This window comes from Narcine bancroftii, chromosome 4 (genome assembly GCF_036971445.1).
Source record: "Narcine bancroftii isolate sNarBan1 chromosome 4, sNarBan1.hap1, whole genome shotgun sequence".
NCBI classification, from domain to species: Eukaryota; Metazoa; Chordata; class Chondrichthyes; order Torpediniformes; family Narcinidae; genus Narcine; species Narcine bancroftii.
The window spans coordinates 76,569,914-76,590,042 of NC_091472.1; positions in this window are offsets into that span (position 1 = coordinate 76,569,914).

The following is a 20,129-nucleotide window of genomic DNA, read 5'->3' on the forward strand; positions in this document are numbered from 1 at the left end:
TTCAACTCTCAACTAAAGTATGAATGAGCTCATCAATCTTGTTCCTTTGGCTTGCCTTGTGCCCCAATTTCTGGATTGCAGTTTATAACAAGCATTGACATGCTTTTGCTCAAAGCATGATGAGAAGTTATTTAATGAGGAAGAGTCGGTACTAGTAATTATCTCAAAAGTTCATAAACCATTCATGTAAATTACCCCAGATGTCCAGAATAAAAGATAAATGAACATTTCCATGAGACTCCTCTCAATTACACATGCTTCATAATTTTCTCTCTACAATTTAACTTTTAACATGTTTTTCAAAAAGATGAAAGATGTACAAGAGAATGCTTGCAAGTAAAACATCTAGGCTGTTATTTGAACCTTCAAAGGAAGAGAATTACATTTGTATGTAATATTGATTTTATTGTCATGCACATTGTACCATGTACATATGCACCAAATTTCTTTTTTGCTGCATCCTGGCAGGTACTTCATGGATTAAAAACTACAATAGTATAACATTCAATTAAAAATAGATAGTAAACACAAAAGTAGTTAATAAATAGTCAAAATAACTACAAATAGCAGCTTACCCATGAAGCAAAGTTAGAAATTCAGTGTTGGAGACTGGATTTTCTTTGTCATCCTTGAATGTAATAACTTAATTTTAATTCCTGTTTTCTCTCTACAAGATACTTTTCTGAATTAATCTTCTTTGGGTAAATTTAAAGGCCTGAATTATCCAACAAAGAATCTCTATCTAGGTATGTGCGAAGACTCCAAGGTAATTAGGCTACTTGTATATAGATACAGTAATGATTGTTTCAAAAAAGATTTTGACAAAAGGCAGATATATATGTGATTTAAAGCATTGAGTATGCTTGCAAGTTTAATAAAACTATCTAGGATGAGAGCTGATGAGCAAGCAATTATTCTTTATGTCTGCTTTTTACTGAAAGACTACATTTATTTTTCTCTCTGGGATTGCTTGTTCTATGTGCTAAAATGATTGCTCCCTTTCAAATTCAATAAAATAAGAGTAGATCACTTTCGGAAGTACAAGGCCATTTTTGGAATACAATGGAGAATTGTCAGAAATTGTCTTAAGTGTGGAATTGAAATATTCCTGTTAGTGAGATGAAGCAGTTAACAGTTAGTATCTAACCATTCCTCAGGTATTTCCATAGCTGATGCAAAGAGCACCTAAACCAAAAACACGAATATCCACCTCCCAAAAAAAATGGGTTATAACTCCGACCTTTATAATTAAAAAGGGACCCACTTTTTCTTAGAGTGGCAGTTTAGAGAAAAACTGGTACCGTCATCAGCTGTGGCAGGTTCTTTGTATCAGCCATAAGGTGACTTGAGAGTTACCACCCCACCGGGGCAAACTGGCCAAGTGGGTGGTGACCTTGAGTATCACATTTAAAGTAGACTTCAGCCAAATCTATCGAAGATTTTAATTTTAGTTTCTAAATTATATTCAGAAAATTGGTCCATGGATACATTGTGCAAAATAATATGATCTTGCCCATATTGTGCAAAACTATCCATGTGAGACCTAAAAATACAAAGTGTACTAGCCTACAAGAAGAAATTTGGGAATGAAAATGTAAGGAGCTACACTGCTTGCACGTGATGCTTTTTTTTTTGCCAAATTTATGTTGCCTTAAAACAGGCAGAATTTACTACTTTGCCGAAACATTTTTTTTTTTGCTTTGATTTCATAAATGGTATCTTTATGTATTTCTTTAGCAAATCCTTTCAAATGTGTGTTACAGGTGGCGTGAAATTAAATTTAAATTGAACATGTTTGCATTAAGTCCAGATTGAAATGGCGAGAAAAATTTGACCTTTGGAACAATTTGCTTTTGCCTGTCCTTGGTGTTATTTTTCAAATTTAATTGTCTTTTTTAATAAAAAGTGCATTTTTTGGAATATTTTATTTTATTTTTTCAAAAAGTTATGCAGTGACATTTTGAAATATACAATATTAAACTTTTTCTCACAAACAACAATACTGTCCTTCTCTCCCTCCTCCACTTCCATACATACAGATCCATTCATTATCAGAGCTTACGTATATTTTAAGTATATAGAGTGCAGCTGGGGAAATTGTTTTTATATATTTAATACTTTTACTACCCTTTTTGTACCTTTATTACTGTTTCTGGGCCCCTGTGTGGTCCAGGTGTGGTTGCCAGACCTTTACAAAAGTGTAATTTTTTCTCTGTGATTTTTTTTTTTCTGTAGGTATACAGCTGTTTATTTCCGCAGTCCATCGTGTTATAAGTAGAGGATAGTCGAACTTCCAAGTAATTGCAATACATTTTATAGCTACCAATAAAAGTTCATTTTTGGTTTAACTTTCCACTTTAGGTTCTGGTATGGGTAGGTGTCAACAGCCATTTGCACTTTACTTCCTCACTCACCTGCACAAATGATGCAGCTCCCAGGATGTCTGGCTCCTGCTATTTCCATTAACAGTTCCAATTAATGTTTACCTATTTCATTAAAATGTCCTCGACCTGAAATATTCCTCTCTCCATTGCTATCTGAACTGCTGCCATTTTCAGATTTCCATATTCAACACTATGGAAACTGGCTGAGTCACTTCCAACCTTGTGTTGCAGGCCACTTCTATTGAATTTTCATCTACAGTCTCACTAATCCTTTAGTTCTTCAGATGTTATGGCCCACATTCCACAAACCACCCTGACAACACGATCACCTTTCCTCATCAAACTGCATGATGGATACTGCTGATTCAAGGGATAACTGGAGGAAGTAGTGGCTGTGAAATCGTGATCATTTTGTGAGTTCAAATTAGTAATGTAAGTGAATATTCTTTGATCCAGATGGGATTATGGACTCTCATCTGCTGGAGCAAGTTTAAATGTAGAATGGTGAAGATTCAGTTGTGCTGGACACTTATTATTGATGTTATTGAATAGGATTGGACCTTTTAAACCATCTTGGTGAAGGAGGGAACAAGGGGGGTAGGCCTATGTTTCTTATCAATTAAAGTAGGGAAAAGACCATCACATTTTTGAACTGGACTCCAAGTTCACTAAAGCCAAGGGATGTATTTTTGACAGAATCCTTCAAATTAATCAAGAGCCTCTGTCTCGAGTTTTGCCATTGCTTGATGAAATAATTTTCCCAAGTACCTCGTGTATTTTTTCCTACTGCTTTCTGTTCACCTCTTATATTTTAAAAATTCTGAAGAATTACTCAAGATGATAGTTTGTGAATGTATGCCATCTGGAACCATACTATTTGTGTATCTGCTCTTTGAATATTTTTGGAGTTTTAGTAAAATGTGTGTTACACATGTTTTTTTCAACAATTATTTAAAGGATGTCCTTTATAAAATATAAATGTTAACACTTATGTATGTCTGGTGTTGAAAGAAATGTAATGTAAAATGTACTTTTTAATAAAGTAATTTTGTTTTTGCTATTTATTTGAAATTTGGTTCTATGAGAAACTTCTTCAGTGCCTGAGTTCATTGAATGAAGTATCATGTATCTGTGGTCAAAAGTACCATTGTTTCTTGTTTAATCTTGGGCTTGTTACATAGAAAAATACAACGCAGAAACAGATCTTTCTGCCCAAAATGCCTGTACTCAACATTGTACATGACTCTTTATTCCCTACATATGTGTTGAAATATTTTAAATGTTACTATCATGTCTGCTTCCAGCATAACCACCCAGCAGACTGTTCAAGACAGCCACTACTCTCCTTTAAACCTCCTCCTGTTCCCCCATCTTAAACACATGCCCTCTAATATTTGATATTTTTACCCTGGGAGAAAGATGTGTATTGTCTATCTTATTGCCTGCCATATTTTAATAAACTGCTATCAGGTCTCCCCTCACTCAGCTCTAGGGAAAACATCCCAAGTTTGTCCAACTTTCCCACAGTTAATATGCCCTGTTTGAATTCTTCCCTGTGATCTTTATCTTTCTCTGGGGCTCTTTCTGATTTCAGCTCTTTGAACTTGCTCTCAGTTGTCTTGCATTTTAGCAAATGTAAATTGAATCCACAAAAAGAAATTAGAGTAGTTCAGTTGTAGAGACATGGTATTTGTGGATCTGTAGAGGCATGGAACTTTGTAACTCTTTAATCTTTAGCCTTTGATAATAGTAGCTGTCTAAATAAGTATGTAAAATTTGATGAACATTTTAAAAAATGTATAATGGCTCAGTACAATTCTCCACTAACACTTTGGGATTACGTCATGTCTGAACAGTAATTACAAAGTTTCACTTCTGTAAAGAGCAAATTTTTTTCTATACAACTTTTTTTGATATACAATCATAATGTTTGTTTTGATCAGCATTTATAAACGAGAACTTAACTTCCAAGTCACAAGGAACAAATCATCTGGATAAAATAAATGAACCCAGATTGATGATAAATCAGGATGGGATTCTGGTATGTAGCACCCTGAGTCAATGGCATTTGTAATTATGGGTGTGTCACCACATGAGAAATGAGGATGGAATCTACTGATTCATAATGACTCAATAAATAAAATTCCACTTTAACTCAGTGATACGCCATGATATTACCATGTTACACATTGTATTATTCTATCAAAAAATCCTGCACCACATCTGAGAGGTGAGAATCTCAGCAAAATCCCCAAATGCGTCAGTCGTACTCAAATTTTTCCTAGCAGCTTTACAGCTACATCTTAAAAATAAATGCTATGCATTAAGTACAAAAGCACGGTGTCCTGATGTGTGGTGCACTTCCTGGGTGGTAATGGAGGTCGGGAAAGAATTTTATCAAATTCTTGTGGCTTATAGATGGAAAAGTTTTGAGTACAAGGCAAGGTGATTACTTTTGCAGCACAGCTTTTGAAGCCAATGTGTTTACGTCACTGACACAGTTCAGTGGTGAGCCATTTGGTCAGATGGCAATGCATTTAAAGTCCATGTGGAATAGTCAAACTTTGTTATTCTATGCCATATATTTCCTGTCATTTATCAGCCCAAATCAGAATGTTATCCTAATCTTGCTAAACATGGGCACAAAGTACTTCAAAGATGAATGGGCATCCTTAATTCTGATTTTATGTTGATTAAGCAGGTTGCCCGGCTTCTGAAGTATTTGTGTGTTTAGGATGCTGATGAATGGGAAGCTTAAAATTGGTCATGATGCTGAATATCAAAGTTAAATGTTATCAATTTCCTCTTGCCTGGTGGTCATTTGCACAAACACTCCTTGGTATGTAACAGGCCAGGCTTAAGTATTATTTGGTATTGATTTCTGCAGTGGGATGGGGATGACTCCCTTATTTTCTACAAATGGAGTTGAACTTTGTGTAATTAGGCAGGGAAACTGTTACGAGCCTAGAGGGCCCCAAAACCCAGCAGCAATAGATATTTACCAAGACAAATGGTTACTTAAACAAAAGTTTTTAAATTATCTTTAAAATGAAAACAGAATCACACTTTAGCTTAACTAACCTAACTTAACCCAGTTCTAAGTGCCTGTGTATGTAATGTAAGTTCAGAAAAGTTCTTTGGTTCACAGTCCAATCTCACTTCCCATTCCTCCAAGTTCACTGGTTGCAGGTTTGTCTTTTAAAATGATGAACATAGAGTTTGCCTCCCACCTGTCTTGAAAGGTCCTGTTTCTGTCTTTGGTTTGGCCATTTTTCGTATGGGGTTTATTACATGTGAGTTAGGCGACAGGTCGCAGATGCTAATAAAAGTAAAGAGAGGAGGTGGGGGCGATTAGCGGGCTGACGGGCCGGCGCCAATGAATTTGCAAAGCATTCTGGGATTTGTAGTATTAGCTGTGCATGTGCTATACTGGAGCAGCAGCCAGCGGGCCAGCTCTAATACATATTTGATAAGATCTTGTGGGCCAAATATAATTATATCACGGGCCAAATTTGGCCCATGGGCCTGAGTTTGACATGTGTAATCTAAATGCATATATCAAATATAATGACCACTTATTAACACAAAAGAATAATTACCATTGAAAACATATGTAATTTTTTTCCATAACAATACAAGCTTTCATTTCATTATGTCATCGCATTATATTAACCACTGTATTATCTTTCCATGTACTTGCTATACATTTTCGAGCTACGGACAATGCTAAATATACAAATGCAATTTGGAATTTATTCAGCCCCAATCCCTTTAAAGGAATCACATAACCTAATAAAAAAATGGATGGATCTAATGGTAACTTAAACTTATACAATTTTTCCAAAATTAACTTAATTTCTTCCCAAATTGGTGGTACATATGCACAGGACCAAACAGCGTGTAAAAAAAGTTCCAACACATACACCACATTTAAAACAGAAATCTGAATTACTAAAGCCATAATTTTTCAATTTCTCAGGAGTTAAATCTAACTGATGCAAAAAATTATAATTAATAATTCCATATCATGCATTCGTCAATCTAATAACACTGTCATGACACATATCTGTCCAGTAGTCTTCAGGAAAAACAAAAGTTAAGTCATTTTCCCATTCTGACTTATCCATATTATCTTGTAATATCTGATACATAACAGAAATATAACCCTTTTTAGGCATAGAAGAAATCAAAGACTCAAACTCTGATAATACAGGCAAAATCATCTCTCTACCATACAATTTTTTTAACCAATGACCGAAGTTGATAGTAAACAAATAAAGAATTTTCAGCAATATCAAAACGCTCTTTCAATTGAGAATTAAAGAAAGAAATTGACCTTCTACAAAACAATCCTGCAATATTTTTATACCCTTGAAATCCCAATTCTTTAAATGACTATTAAATAATGAAAAAGGAATAAGCTGATTATTATATAATAGTATTAAATTAGATAATGTACCTATTGATCTTATAATCTTATTCCTTTTTTGTCCATAGAATCAATAGATGTTTTAATATCGGCACATTATACATTAAAAAACATGACCAACCCAAACTCTTTTCAATGTATAATAAATATAAATTGATGTACTTTAGTTTCAGAAATACATTCCATCTCAACTTTAGCCAAACTTGGAGGCCAATCCAAATCCATCAAACCACTAATAAGCTGCTTCATAATAGTTCTGAAAATTAGGTAATTGCAATCCACCTAGTGCGTACTTCCAAGTAAGTTTATGTAATGCTACCCTTGGTAATTTACCTTTCTATAAAAAATTCCCTAGTGACTTTATTTAAATCCTGGAAAAATTTCCTTGTAAGTGAACATGGTATTGATTGAAACAAATATTGGATACATGGAAAAATATTCATTTTAATACAATTAACCCAGCCAATTAAAGTTAACGTAAGGTCTTTCCACTTAATTAAGTCTGCTTTTATCTTTTTCAACAATGGAACATAATTTAATTTATTTAAAAATACTCAGTATTCACAATTATTCCTAAATATTTAATTTTATCCAACCATTTCAAATTAATAACATTTTTATAGACTGAATAAACTCCTTCAATTTCTGGTAAAATTTAACTTTTATCCCACTTAACTTTATACCCAGATAATGATCCATACTGTAATAAGCATTCCTGTAAATGCGTCAAAGATTGTTCCGGATTTGTTAAATATATCAGAACATTATCTGCAAATAAATTAATCTTGTATTCTTTGTCCAGAACACTCATCCTTGTATCTGCTCATTTTGCCATATTAATTGAGCTAACAGTTCAATGACCAATGCAAACAGGGCTGGTAACAATGGACAACTCTGTCGAATAGAACGTGTTAATTTAAATGACGATGAAACCTGTCCATTTGTCACCACCCTAGCAGTCAGGTTTGTATATAAAGCTTTAACCCAGCCAATAAAAAAGGGACCAAATTTAAACTTTTTCAAGACCTTAAATAAAAAATTCCATTCAACCCTATCAAAAGCTTTTCCCGCATCAAGTGCAACCACCATTGGATGGTTGGGTTGCAGTCGATATGCATTGATCAAACTAATTAATCGAAGAATGTTATCCAAAGCATGTCTATTTTTAATAAAACCTGTTTGATCTACATGTATCAATTTAGGTAAATATTTAGCAAGCTAATTTGCTAACAATTTAGCTATTATTTTATAGTCCACATTCAATAAGGAAATAGGTCTATATGAAGACACCTTTAACAGATCTCTATCTTTCTTTGGAATTACAGTAATTAAAGCACTTGAACAAGATTCTGGTAACTCATAGTGTTTAGTCACTTGTTGTAATACCTCCCTAAACACCGAGGATAAATCTTCATAAAAAACTTTATAAAATTCTACCTAAAACGTGTTATCACCTGGTGACTTACCATTAGGCATTTCCATCATAGCGGTCTTAATTTCTAGGTCTGTAAACGGAGCTTCCAAATCTATTATATCTTCTTCTCATGCTGGTAACTTTAATGTAGATAAAAAAGAATCAATAGATCCATTATCCTGTCTCCCCTCAGAAGTATATAACTTTTTATAAAACAAATAACACTGTTCATTGATTTCCTGAGGTTTATAGGTAACTGTTTAATCTTTTTAACAGCATTAATAACCCTTGAAGTCTGCTCCTTCTTTAACTGCCACACAAGTACTTTATGTGCCTTCTCACCCCACTCATAATATCGTTGTTTAGTTCGATTAAGTAAAATTCAAATTGATAGGTCTGTAATGTATTATATTGCAGTTTCAATCTAGTCAAAGTTATTTTCTGATCTTCTGCCACTCCCTTCTGAAATTCCTTCTCCAGTTCATCAATCTGCTTTTCTAATTTAAGACTTTCAGCCATATACCTTTTCTTAACTTTTGCAGCATAACTAATTATTTGTCCTCTTAAATAAGCCTTTAACACATCCCATAATACAAAACAACTTTTAACTGAATTATTATTTTCAGTTAAGAAAAAAATCAATCTTTCTTAACAAAAGTAACAAACTTAGGTTTTTTCAACAACATTGTATTAAATCTCCATCTATAGGATGAATGTACCACCTCCAAACTTTCATAAGAAAAAAATAATAAAGAATGATCTGATATAACTCAACTCTTATAATCTGCCTCCAATACCTTTCCTTGTAAATGTGCCAATATTTAAAAAAAATCTATTCTGAAAAAGGTATCAAGTCGGGAAGAATGAAAATAGAAATCCTTCTCTGTAGGGTTAATCCTTCTCCAAATATCTACCAAATTTAAGTCTTTCATTAAAACCCCAATTTTTATCGCCATCTTTGACTTTCTGATACATTTTGGGGATTTATCCATCAATGGATCCAAAACAGAGTTAAAATCTCTCCCAACTCGAATATTTTCATTAGCTTGACTTAGTAACAAAAATGCATCTGAAATAAAACCTTCATCATCTACATTAGGTGCATAGATATTAAGCAAGGTCCAAAATTTGTTAAAGATTTTAGAGTCCACTTTTAAAACCCTCCCAGCATTCCCCTCTACAGTCTGTAACTCAAAAGATAAATTCTTATGAACTAAAATCGCTACACGTTTTGCCTTAGAATTAAATGAAGAAGAAAAAACATGACCAACCCAAATTCTTTTCAATGTCAAATGTTCTTTTTCAGTCAAATGTGTTTCTTGTAAAAAAGCAATATCAATTTTCATTTTCTGAATATGAGCTAAAACTCACTTTCGCTTAATTGGATTATTTAATCCCTGAACATTAAAAGTCGCAAATTTCAAACTAGACATTTTAATAAACTAACAACATAGGCACTTAATACAAAAAGTCACTTTCCTACTAATAAACAAAACCTACTCTCCCTCCCCTAATATTATAAAAAAAGTTGATATAAAAAGGAATACAATTAATTTCTCCCCCCAAAAAGAAAAAAAAACACCCAAAGGTAGTAATTCCCTAAAAAACTGGAGATATCAGTGCCATCCACCTCCCCCCCAGCCAGAAATACAATATATATAATAATGTAATTCAACATCATTATTATATTCAGCCCTGGGACTCCAGTCCCAAAGATTGGTTCGAATCTTCAACATCGCTAAGACTATGTGTCAAAGCCACCTTCTTCCCATTTTTCCCATTCTTTCCATTCTGTGCATTTCCATGTCCATTGGCCCTTCTTTTAAGCGATGACGGTAAGGCTCTTCCCTGACCACGTAGATCTGGTAACGAATTAGCAAAAACCAATGTATCATGATCATTCTCAAAAAATTGAGACTGATAATTGCCATAAAAGACCTTCAACACAGTAGGGTATCGAAAAGCAAATTTATATCCTTTCCACCACAGCACATCTTTGGCTGAATTAAACTCCCGTTGACGTCTAATAATTTCTTGACTCAAATCAGCATAGAAGAAAACTCTATTATTCTGACTCATCATTGGAGCTTGACTTTGTCTTCCCTTCTGTTCCGCCAACCGTTGAATCATTTCTCTATCCTGATAATTCAGGCACCGAATTAAAACTGCTCGTGATGTTTGACCTGGTAACAGTTTCCTCCTTAATGCTCTATGTGCCCTTTCTAATACCAAACCACTCGGAAAGAACTCTTTTCCTAACATCTCAGGGATCCAATCCTAAAAAATTTTTATTGGATCTGCGCCTTCCATATCTTCTGGAAGGCCCACAATTTTTACATTATCTCTCCGGCTTTGATTTTCCAATGAATAAATCTTCTTCAATAGTTCTCTCTTCTGAATTCCCCAATCCACGAATGAATCTTCCACTTTCTCTATTTTTTCTTTATTATGTATAATTTGCTCTTTACATTCAGAGAAAGATGATTCAAACTTTAAAAAATTTTCCTGTACTACATCAACATTTATTAACACCTCTCTTAAGCGTAGATAGATCTTCAGACATTGTAGATTGCATTTGGGTCATTTGATGAGACATATTATCCATATAGTAAGCAATCCCTTCCAGCACATTAAAAATAGAGTTCAGTCCGGATTCCAGTACCACATCTTGAGACCCGCCTTCTACAAGCTCCTCCTCCAGTTGTTCCTGTGAACTAGTTATGAAAGGTAAGTTCTCTTCTTGTTCCATCGTTGTCAGGACTTTTCCCATGTGACCACATCGGGGCGCTGCCGCTCAGGTTCCCCCACAGCCCACACCTGTTCCAATAAATCGTGGACCCTGAGAGCACTGCGCATGCCTGGCAGAGCCAAGGGCTGCGCAGGGGTGATCTCCAGCGTCTTCCTGTGTGTCCCCGACTCCCCTGATGGCAGCACGGGCTCAAGAGTTCTTTGTTCCATTGGATCACCCGTGCACCCGACTTCGCGAATGTTCAGGTCAACGTCAGTCGATTTCTTCAACAAGCCATCTCCGCCATCTTGCGGAGACAAGACCGGTGCCAGCATAATGTTTAACCTGGGTGGAGTTCTCATAGAAACATAGAAAATAGGTGTAGGAGTAGGCCCTTCAATCCAACACTGCCATTCATTTTGATCATGACTGATCATCTGCTCAGTCCCCTGTTCCAGCTCTCTCTCCATACCCCCTGATCCCTCTAGTCACAAGTACTAAATCTAACTCTCTCTTAAATATAGCTATGGAACTGGCCTCAATCATTTCCAGTGGCAGAGAATTCCATAAATTCACCACCCTCTGAATGAAAATTTTTTTCCTCATCTCAGTCCTAACGGACTTCCCCTTTATCCTTAAACTGTGACCCCTGGTTCTAGATTTGCTCAACATTGGGAACAATCTTCCTGCATCTAGCCTGTCAAATCCCTTAAGAATTCTGAACGTTTCTATTAAATCTCCTCTTAATCATCTAAACTCCAGCGAGTACAAGCCCAGTCGTTCTAGCCTTTCTTCATATGCAATCCCGCCATCCCTGGTATAAATCTGGTAAACCTTTTCTGCACTTTCTCTGTGGCTTGGAGGTTCCAGACGGCAGCTCCGTGGTTCCAGCTGGACAGGTAGGCCTCAGTTCTTCAACACTTTTAAAAAGTAGTTTTTTCTGTAGCTGAGCTTTAGGTTTTTTAATATAAGCCACCATTATAGACAACTATTATATTTAGAAACAGAAATATAATGTTTATATACTTAGATTAAAGCTTAAAAACAGGTGTTTAAAAAAATTGGCTGGGGAGGATTAGGACCACACGTCTGCCCTCTGCGCCATCTTGCCATCCCCCCTGGCCAGGGCATTTCAGAAGTGGCTGCCAGTATGCCAGAAATAATATACATGAGGGTAATGCCTAATGGTTAATGATAGTATTTTTTGTTATTTATATGAATATACTGTTGAAAATATTGTAAATAAGTTATGGGAAGAATATTTAGAAAGGAAATGGTCTGGGAGGGGCTGAGAAGTAGATGGGTGCAAAATGCACAACCTTTAGAAATGAGGGGGATAGTGATGGAGGATAAAATCACCAGAGGTTGGGGTGAGGAAGGGTTAGAGGGAACTAGAGGCAGGGAAGGAAAGTATATGGGCAAGGGGTTTAAGTCTGGTGTAATATCTTTTGTTGTCTTTGACTGTTTTTTCTTTTCCTTTTTTTCCTTTAGTTGTACATTTTTTTACTTGCGCTTCTGGGGCATATGGCCCTGGTCTCTGTTTTACCTTTTCAGGGTTTGTTGCTGGCCCAGTGGGCTGGAAATCACGGCTGGAGGAATAAGATCAGACGAGGACGGACAAGGGACAGTGGGGACATGGAGAGAGTATGGATTGGAGGATCTCTGGGACAATGATCAACAACATAAAATACGTTAATTTTAATGTTAATGGTTTGAATTGGAAAACAAAGAAGAAACATGTCTTGGCACACATTAAACAAAATGGGGGTGGATCTGGCCTTCCTTCGGGAAACACATTTAATGGAGCGGAAACACCAAAAATTAAAAAGGGGCTGGGTGGGCCAGGTAATATCCTTCTCATTCAGTTCATATGCAAGGGGTGGTGGCAATATTGATAGGGAAGAGTGTTCTGGTGGGAGTGCAGAACACGACTACAGATAAAACGGGAAGATTTGTAATGGTATACTGTCAGATACATTTGGAATCCTGGACCTTAGTAAATGTATATGCCCCCACTTTTGATGACAATAGGTTTATACAGACCACTTTCCTAAGATTGGCAGAAGGAAAGGAGAACATCCTGTTTGGGGGAGATTTCAATTTTTGTCTGGGCCCTGTGTTAGATAATTCAACAAAGAAAATATCTAAAACAAAGGCAATGAGGGCTAACATTGGCTATATGAAGGAGCTGAATTTGATAGATGTGTGAAGACTGAAGCATCCGAGGGAGAGGGACTATTCCTTCTACTCAAAACAACATAACTCCTACTCTAGAATTGACTTTTTCCTGGCTTCAACCCATATAGAGGGTAGGATTATTGAAGCTGAGTACATGGCAAGACATCTCTCAGATCATTCACCCTTGACACTAACAATAGAAATGACAGATAAGCATGATATGGCATACAGATGGCGTCTTAATGTATTGCTGTTAAAGAAGCCAGAAATTTGTAGTTTTATAAGAACACAGATAGATATATTTTGTGAGGCCAACCTTACCTCCAATCCAGATAAATTCCTCCTATAAGATACCCTCAAAGTATATTTGGGAGGCCAGATAATTGGATACACCAAGACAGTGAAGAAATAATATATGAGGGAGGTGAATGAATTGGAACAAGAAATTACTCACTTAGAAAAAGATTATCAAAAATCAGGCTCAGATGATCACTACAGGGATCTAACAAACAAGAAAATGAAATATAATACGCTTTAAACATATAGCATGGAAAAGGCCATAATACAGTCAAAACAAAAATACTATGAATTGGGGGAGAGAACCCATAAAATCCTCTCTTGGCAATTGAGGACAGAACAGGCTTCATGGACAATCAATGCAATACAACTGGGAAGGGCAGTACCACATAGAAACCAGAGGAGATTAACGAGATCTTCAGGGAATTTTATGAGTGTTGATACAAATCAGAAGTAATGCGGGGGGGGGGGGGGTCTGATAAAATTAATGGGTTCCTTTGCAAATTAGTGCTTCAAAATTTGGATCCAGAAGAACAGGGTAGCCTAAATCTTTCTTTCACAAAGGAAGAGATAGGGAAAGCATTGAACTCGCAGCAGACTAACAAGTCTCCAGGGGAGGATGGGTTTCTACCCAAGTTCTATAAAGAATTCAAGGATTTACTGATGCCCCTCTGTATGGAGGTGGTGAACTAGGCAATGGAGACTCATACTCTCCCAGAATCTTTTTCGACAGCAATCATTACAATGATACTTAAAAAAGACAAAGATCTGTTATTGCCGTCTTCCTCTAGACATATTTCTCGGTTAAATACAGATTGTAAGATACTTGCTAAAGATCTGGCAAATAGATTGTCTAATTATTTGCCAAAACTGATAAACAAATACCAAGCAGGCTTTGTGCAAAAGAGACAGGCAATGGACAATATTGGCAGACTGTAGAGTATAATGCATCTGGCACAAACCAGGAGTATGAGAGGCTGTGGCCCTGGATCCAGAAAAGGCATTTGATAGACTGGAGTGGGATTTTCTATTCAAAGTGTGAAAAAGTTTGGATTTGGGCCAACTTTCACAAATTGGATAAAGGCACGCTGTACCATGTGCCCAAGGTTAAAGTTGTGACCAATGGACAAATCTCTCCAGCATTCCCACTGATAAGATCAAATAGACAAGGATGCCCACTGTTTCCAGCCCTGTTCCTATTGGCCATGGAGCCTTTAGCAGAAGCTATTAGATAGGACCCAGACATAAAAGGTTTTAGAGCAGGCCAGGAAAAAAAAAATCAATTTATTTGGAGATGACGTACTGATATATCTGACAGACCTGGTAAACTCATTGTCTAAGCTGCCCTCTGCATTGGAGGATTATGGGGAGATCTTTAGCTACAAGATTAATTGGAAGAAAAGTGACGTGAAATTTTACCACTCACTAAGGGGGACTACAGTCAATAACAGCAAAGCGGTTATTTAAAGTGGCCACAAAAATGGAATTACATATTTAGGAGTGAGAATAGATAACAACTTGAATAATTTATACAGGTTCAATTATACCCCCTTGCTGGAAAGGATTGAAGAGAACTTAAATAGGTGGATGTCCCTGCCAATAACCTTGGTGGGCAGGGTCAATTGTATTAAAATGAATGCATTGCCAAGGCTTCAGTCCCCTATTCAGACACTGCCCATGATGCTGCCCCAGGGATTCTTCCAAAATCTGATCTCATGGGAAAGAACGTTCCTATGGAATGGAAAGATGGCCAGGATCTCTATGGAAAAATTGACCTGGAATTACAGTCTGGGCAGTTTACGATTTCCAGACTTTAAGAAATATTATTGGGCAGCTCAGTCGAGATACATCGCCTCACTCTACGGGGGGGGGGGGGGGGTATGCACCATCCTGGGCACAAATTGGCTTGCATATTGTGGGGGAGAAGGTGGCAGAGGACTTTATTTATAAATGGGTTGCTAAATTGTTATCTGGAAAAGCAGGTAGCCCTATTTTAAAACGAGTAATTGCTATTTGGATTAAAATTAATAAATATTTAGCTATCAAAGTAGGTCTGTCCCAAAACCCCCACCCCCAAGACTCCAAATAGATTAATACTTTTAACGGTAGGTAACAAGATCCTGGACACCTGGTGTCAGAATGGCACCAGGTGCATAGAGGACTGTTATGAGCAGGGACAATTTATCTCATTCGAACAACTCAGACAAAAGTGTGTTTATCGAACAAGACGTTCCACTGCTACCTTCAGATAAGATCTTTCTTACAGGACAAATTATGTCCAACCATGGCCCTGCCAAAATTCAGCGACATAGTGACTGTGATTCGAAGGGGGAACACTCGGAAGTTCATATCGGCAGTGTATTTCTTGGTCTATTTGCAAGGACCCAAGCTGGGCCTTCATAAATCAAGACAGAGATGGGAGTCGAACTTGGGAATAGCAATTGATGAGAGGTGCTGGTCTGACCTGTGTCGGGATAGCATGTCTATAACCATCAATGCGAGGTGCAGGCTGGTGCAGTACAATTTTCTGCACCAGCTGTACCTGATGCTGCAAAAATTGAACAGATCTAAATCAGAATTATCAGACCAATGTTTTAGATGTGGTGTCGAGACAGGAACCTTTGTGCACGCAACCCAGACATGTACCAAGGTGAGACCCTTTTGGGTGGAACTAGGCCATGCCCTAGGGAAATCATCAGTAAAGAATTCCCACAGGACCCTGAGTTGTTCCTTTTGGTGGTCTATTCAGGTCGGCTGATTGACAGCCGGCCAGGTGGAGTCAGTACCTTTAGTGGTCTTCCTGAAGGTACAGAGATCGCCCCCTACAGTAGGCTGGTGGTCATATCAAAGTGAACTTTCAGGTCCTTTTTCAAACAATGGTAAATTTTTGGCATTTTTATTTGTTGAAATCTTAATGTCATGGAGGGACATTTCTTCATCACAGAAAAAGACCCTTCAGCCCAAATTGTGTTAAACACCAAAATCTGCAAACACTCATATCCTTCTAAATCATTCCAATTCATATACCTGTCCAAATGAATTTTTAACATTAGAAGACAATGTCTCCTCCTCACTGATTATCAACACAGGCAATCCCCAAGGATGCATCATTAGCCCACTGCACAATTCCAGTGCCATTTACAAGTTTGCCAATTACACTATGGTTGTTGGCAGAACCACAAACAATGAGGAGGGAGATAGATCAGCTTGTTGAATGGTGTAACGAAAACAACATTACGCTCAATGTCAGAAAAACCAAAGAATTCAGGGGAACACGACCCAGTCCTCATTGAGGGCTCAGTAGTGGAGAGGGTCAAGAACTTCAAATTCCTGGGGGGGTGGGGGGGTCAACATCTCTGAGAATCTGTCCTAGAGGCTCCTCATTGATGCAATCACAAAGAAGACTTGCCAGCAGCTATACTTTGTGAGGTGCCTGAGTAGATTTGGTATGTCACTGAAGACTCTCGTAAACTACAGGTGTACCGTGGAGAGTGCTCTGGCTGGTTGCATCACTGCCTGGTATGGAGGCATCATCTTTCAGGACAAGAATAAATTCCAGAGGGTTGTTAACTCGGCCTGCGACATCACAGGCACCAGGACATCTACGTGAGGTGGTGTCTTAAAAAAACAGCCTCTATCCTCAAAGACCCCACCCCTCCCACCACCACCACCCTCTTCACTCTGCTACCCTCGGAGAAAAGATACAGGAGCTTAAAGGCGAGCACTCAACGGCACAAGGACAGCTTCTTCCCCACTGCCATCAGATTCCTGAATAATCAATGAAGCAAAAGCCTTACATTTCGGGCACTATTATCGGTATTATTATTTAATTTTTTTATAGTAATGTCATAAGATGGTTGGAAAGTGTATGTTCACACTGTGAAGCTGCTGCAAAACACTGAATTTCATGACTTGTTCACGACAATAAATCCTGATTCTGATTCTGAAAATTCTCTGTGCTTCCACTACTTCCTCTGGCAGGTCATTTCATGTTCCCACCTCAGGCCTATTTTAAATCTTTCCCATTTCAACTTAAATCTACACTCTCTGGTTTGAGATTCCCCTCCCCTTGAAGAAAAAACTCTGACATGACCTTATTTGTGCACCAAATCCATCCTTGCTCACAGCAATGCTTACAGTGGAACAATGGAAGATCAGTGCTTCAAAGGTCTTGGTTAGGTGAATATTCAAAAGATATTCTTCATTCTCCAACCACATACCAAGCCAAGGTCTGCCACTGTGAGAGTGGATGATAGTGGCAAGTGCCATCACGATGGTGGGAGACAGAAAGACTGTTAGCAAGGAACACTGGTGAAATGCTGAATATGGGGGTTGGGGGGAGGTTTGGAGGGAAGAAGGATTAAAAAGTCATTGTAGAGTAACTGAAGAGATGCTATTTCCATTTGCTGGTCAGAGTTCAGGAACACCAGCTTAATTTTGTTCACCAAAAATAGACTTTATTCATGATAAATTCTTTGCAAAAGGAAAACTGTACAAACTCTCTTTGCACCCTTGGTTTTGTATCCGTACATTTCCACAGCTCTGATGCCTTGTCTTTACTACCTCTCTGCTGTTTGAGGGGCTTTCCCTGGGTCTCAGCCCCTCAATGTCCAGTAACGGAGGTGCTCTAGACTGTGCTCCTTCCCCACAGTGCCCTCGCATCGACTATACCAAGCCTCAGTGTGAGCCTCAGCACATATCCTGCAACTTGGAATGTGCCAGCTGGCAGCATGCTGAAAGACAAACAGTTTCTGGCAGACCAATGTGCCTTTCACCTAGTTCTGAATGTCCGAGTCTCTGTATGTCCCTGAGAACAGCTTGTAAATCAGAGTGTCATCCATCACACTGCTGCAGGGGATGAACTGTGACAAGGACCCTTCACAAGATCACAAGATATAGGAGAAGAAGTGGGCCCATTGGCCCATCGAGTCTGCTCTGCTATTCTAACCATGAGCTGATCCATCCACCCACTCAGCCCCACTCCCAGCTTTTCCCTGGTAACCTTTGATGCCCTGACTAATCAAATACTTGTCAATCTTTCCCTTAAATTCACCCAATAACCTCGCTTCCACTGCCGCCTGTGGTATCATGTTCCACAGACTCACGATCCTCTGACTAAATTTTTTTTCTGCATCTCTGTTTTAAATTGTCGCCCTTTTATCCTGAAACTATTCCCTCTCGTTCTAGAATCCCCTACCTTAGGAAACATCTTTGCCACATCATCTCGGTGTTTAATATGATCATACCCCTGAAGCTCATGGATATGATGTCCCTGCTGGGACTCAACACCCATCTCTGTGATTGGATCTGGACTTCCTAACTGAAATAGCACAGTATGTTTGGGTTGGCAGCAGAATGTTGAGTACCATTACACTGCGCATTGGCATCCCTCAAGGCTGTGTTCTCAACCTGCTCTTGTTCAAGCTACTGACCCACAACTTCAATGCCAGATCCAGCTCCAATAGAGTCATTAAGTTTACAGATGACACAACAATGGATGGTCTCATCAGCATCAACGACAAGTCACAGGAGGTGAAATGGTGCGAGAATAACAACCTGCATCTCAATGTGGACAGGACAAAAGAGATTATTGTGGACTTCAGGAGGACTAGGGATGAGCACCTTCGACTACACATTAGTAGCTTGATAGTAAAGAGTAGAGAGCACAAAGTTCCTCAGAGTCCACTTAAGTAGTGACCTATCCTGGACACAAAACATCTCCTCATTTATTTGTCAGGAAGGCACCACAATGTCTGCACTTCCTGAGGAGACTGAGGCAGGCAAGATCACCATCCTCTCAACTTTCTGCAGGAGCTCTATTGAGAGCATCCTGGCCAAATGTTTCATAGTGTGGTATGGTTGCTGTAGAGCACACATGTCAAACTCAGGCCCGTGGACCAAATTTGGCCCGTAATATAATTATATATGGCCCACAAGATCATATTAAATATGTATTAGAGCTGGCCCGCTGGCCGCCGCGCCAGTATAGCGCATGCACAGCTAATAATACAAATCCCAGAATGCTTTGCAAATGCGTTGGCGCCGGCCCGTCAGCCCGCTAATCGTCCCCACCTCCTCTCTTTTCTTTCATTAGCATCTGCGACCTGTCGCCGAACTCACACGTAATAAACCCCTCACGAAAAATGGCCAAACCAAAGACAGAAAACAGGACCTTTCAAGGCAGGTGGGAGGCAAACTCTGACCCCAGAGTTTGATGAACTTGCATCTAAGAAGAGATGCCAAGTATCTGTTTTAGACCCAGGTGCATCAGAGTAAATCACAGTGTAGCAAGCTAAGCTTGGATTAATATTTTCTTTGGTTAACTTTGGACTGTTCATAGTTGAAAGATTGGATTTTCATTGAAGCAAGTTGTTATTTTTTTGACTTGTTTGTTTGTGAAAAAAAATACATTTAAAAGGAGCTTAAAGGCTATAGAGAAATATTAATTATTGAATATTTTATTTCTCATTTGTTAATGCTTCTTCTGGAAAGAGTTTAACCAAAACTATTATTAAACATTTATTTTAATAAGAAAAAATTTAACATTACATATGTTCAAAGAAGAGAAAACATGCAGATGTTGTTGAAAATTTTCAATAAATATTTAGTTTGGCCCACGACTTATTCCAAGTTTTAAATTTTGGCCCTCTGTGAATTTGAGTTTGGCCCTCTGTGAATTTGAGTTTGACACCCCTGCTG